Source organism: Neovison vison, chromosome X (genome assembly GCF_020171115.1).
Source record: "Neovison vison isolate M4711 chromosome X, ASM_NN_V1, whole genome shotgun sequence".
NCBI lineage: Eukaryota > Metazoa > Chordata > Mammalia > Carnivora > Mustelidae > Neogale > Neogale vison.
In genome coordinates this window covers 130,057,189-130,061,329 of record NC_058105.1, presented here as the reverse complement: position 1 = coordinate 130,061,329, position 4,141 = coordinate 130,057,189, and positions in this window count along the sequence as shown.

Here is a 4,141-nt window from a genome sequence, read left to right as displayed (position 1 = left end):
TCTCCCATTTTGTGGGTTGTCTCATTTGTCGACTGTTTCCGTTGCTGTGCAGAAACTCTTTATCTTGGTGAAATCCCAAAAGTTCATTTTTCGCTTGTCTTTGGAGATGAGTTTTGAAAGAAGTTGCTGTGGCCAATGGTGAAGAGGTTGCTGCCTATGTTCTCCTCTAGGATTTTGATGGATTCCTGCCTCACATTGAGGTCTTTCATCCATTTTGAGTTTACCTTTGTGTGTGGTATAAGACAGTGGTCGAATTTCATTCTTCTACTCATAGCTGTCCAGTTTTCTCAGAACCATTTAGAAAAAAAAAAAGACACTGTCTTTTTTTCATTGTGAATTTTTTCCTGTTTTGTTGAAGATTAGTTGACCATAGAGTTGAGGGTCCATCTCTGGGTTCCCTATTCTGTTGCATTGATCAATGGGTCAGTTTTTGTGGCAGTACCGTACTGTCTTGGTGATCATAGCTTTGTAATATAGCTTTAAATCAGGCAGCAGAATGGAGAAGATATTTGCAAATGATGCTACAGAGGAAGGGCTGGTATTCAAGATCTATAAAGAACTCCTCAAACTGAACATCAAAAAAAAAAAATCAAGTCAAAAAATGGGCAGACGACATGAACAGGCACTTCTCCAAAGAAGACATATAAATGGCTATCAGACACATGAAAAAATGTTCATCATCATTAGCCATCAGGGAGATTCAAATCAAAACCACATTGAAGGGACACCTGGGTGGCTCGGTTGGTTAAGCAGCTGACTTTGGCTCAGGTCACGATCCCAGCATCCTGGCATCGAGTCCCACATTGGGCTCCTTGCTTGGCAGGGAGCCTGCTTCTCCCTCTTTCTCTGCGTGCCACTCTGTCTTCCTGTGCTCACTCTCCCTGACAAATAAATAAATAAAATCTTAAACACACACACACACACACACACACACACACACACACGTTGAGATACCACCTTACACCAGTTAGAATGGCCAAAATTAGCAAGACAGGAAACAACGTGTGTTGGAGAGAATGTGGAGAAAGTGGAACCCTCTTGCGCTGCTGAAGGGAATGCAAGTTGGTGCAGCCTCTTTGGAGAACAGTGTGGAGATTCCTCAAGAAATTAAAAATAGAGCTTCCCTATGACCCTGCAATTGCACTACTGGGTATTTACTCCAAAGACACGGAGGTAGTGAAAAGAAGGGACACATGCACCCCAGTGTTCATAGGAGAAGGAGCCAAGATGCCCCTCAACAGATGAATGAATAAAGAAGATGTGGTCTATAGATATAATAGAATATTACTCAGCCCTCAGAAAGGATGAATACCCAACATTTGCATCAAATGAATGGGACTGGAGGAGATTATGCTGAGTGAAACAAGTCAAGCAGAGAAAGACAATTATCATATGGTTTTACTTATTTGTGGAGCATAAGGAATAGCATGGAGGACATTAGGAGAAGGAAGGGGAAAATGAAAGGGGGCAGAAACCAGAGTGGGACACAAACCATGGAAGACCATGGACTTTGGGAATCAAACTGAGGATTTTGGGAGGGGGAATGGGTGAACCTGGTGGTGGGTACTAAGGAGGGCACGTATTACATGGAGCACTAGGTGTTATATGCAAACAATGAATCATGGAGCACTACATCAAAAACTAATGATGTACTGTATAGTGGCCAACATAACAGAATTTTTAAAAATATAAAGTTTAAAATCATAAAAATGTAAATTATAAAGTTAAAAAAACACTTCATTGAACAAACACAATTTTGCTAGTAGGCGGAAGAGTTAGCAGCATCTGGTGGGAGTCTGGCCATTTCCTTCCTCTTTCTTTCTTCCTTCCTTTCTTTCTTTCTTTCTTTCTTTCTTTCCTTCCTTTCTTCCTTCCTTCTTTATTTCTTTCTTCCTTCCTTTCTTTCTTTCAAGGCTCCATCCTAGGACCCTGAGATCATGACCTGAGCTGAAGGCAGATGCTTAACCACCTGAGCCACCCAAGTGCCCCTGGCCATTTTTCCAGGGTCCTAGGGATATTCTCCTAAGGGATATTCTCAGCATGTTGCTCATTGTAAATATGATGTGTGTGTTACATCTTCCCTGAAAGTTATTAGCAAGCAATGTTTTTATGACAGAAAGGCAGGATGGGATTTGTTCTTATCTGGCTAACCCAGCTTTCACCTCTAGGAAGGGCAGGAGAACCTGATTCCATGTCACTTGGTAGGGTCTGTGCAGTCCTCAGCATCTGGTCATTGTGAAAGATGAGGATGATGACCCCCTTTCTGGGGGCACCTGAAATTATCAGTGGACATGGTCAGGGAGAGTCATTGAGAGGGTTACCTTGTAACGGTGCGTATGTACATGTGAAAGCATGACTGTGATTTCATCCATTAAGAAAGCAAACTTGGGAGTCTAAGGAGTTTAGCAAAGGTCACCATCTGTGGTAAGCAGAAGACTGTTTATCATCTAACTCTACCTCCTATTGGAGGCAACACCCTGTTCCATAGGCACAATCTACCCTCTCAAAAAAATGCCAATGATGACAAGGGAGACATCCTATCAGTTTTTCTTGGAAGATGTGCATCTTCACCAGGACACCAAACCCAACATGATCATGCATGTTTACATGTACTCAAAGTCCTGTTCAAGTGTCCATTAGGGTTTATATCTTAAGATACATGCATGTCTTTCAAGGAGAGTAGCCAAGTACCAAATCATACCTATTTAGGTAAAATCAAGGTTTTCCAACTCATTCCCACAAGCACTCAATCTGAGGACAGGCTTGATTTCCAGTCATTGTCACTAACAGGTTCATTTCTGATGAATAAAACTCAGAAAACATGCCCCCAGTCTGGCCAACATCTTGAATCTCATCTTCCAATTGTTTCGTTTTGGACTTAAAGATGGCTGCTTATGATAGCGGTGTTGCATTACTAACGATGACTGAGTAAATAGCATTAACCACGACCTGAAACCTCACAGACAATGGCACTTAGTTGCACTTATTAACATAAAGTGCAGCCAGCAAGTACCAAACATATCAACATGTGCAAATCGTAGGGAAACAAATTACTAGCAGGAAGGCAAGTGTACGTTAGTGAAAAACCTTTTATGGTATGATAACTAAGGGCCCTGAGCAACTCCCAAGAAATTCACCCCATAACACAAAGAAAGATGGGGTGCATAATGAGGGCCCCAGAATCTGGAAGGAGAAGAACCATCGAATGGACACGCCAATGAGACATGAAACCAGTTAATGATGGAGCTGACATGGGAATCTGTATTTGGAAACACTTTTATGCCTTATATTTTATTGTTCAGGATGAAAACTTGGTACACCCTTCATGGTGCTCATTTGGGAGAATGGGCTCAGAACTTTTCTTGTCTTTTGTTTGTTTGTTTGTTTTGGGTATTTTTATACAATTCCCATGCAAAGTTCCCTGGAAACAAAAATGACCTGGGGATCCTCTGTATGTTGGGTCTGATGGTCCAGGATCTGATATCTAGAGTTGATGGAACCTGGAATAAGACATTCCATTAAAAAAAAAAACACACAAAAAAAACTATGTTTTGGAGGAAGAGGGCTTTATGAAGAGAATCTATGCGGCTAATCCCTAAGCAAACTTCTCTCGTTTGTGTAACTGGGTGTTCAGGAACTTTTCTTTGTCTGTAGGATGACAATTCCTTGGTTCTTCTACACCCATATTCTTTCATCATGAGGGAGAGTGGCTGTCTCTCTCTCTCTCTGTGCTTCACAGTGGCAACCCGTTTGGGGCATGGTGTTGACAAATAGTATGTCCATGAGCCCCTAGATTATTTCCCATAGTTGGTCGTATTGAGCAGAATGGAGAAATAATCCTGGGAGTTGGGGAGAGGTTGTATGTTCCCTCCTTTAGTTGGGTGTACAGATCACTCCGGGGCAATGCTAGAGTTCCTTAAGTCATTGGAACCCGGCGTTCCTTCATAGAAGAACAGCTTGATGAATCATTTTGGTGGCAGTCACAGATAGGAATACTCCGTAACTACAGGGAAGGTGCCAAGGGCTTTGCTGACTATGACATTTCCCCATGGGTTTGTGTAAGGAGATGCAAATCAGGGAGGCGGATCAGGTTGCCACATTTTTGTCTCGCAAACCTGAACCATCTGGGTGGGCAGAGTGT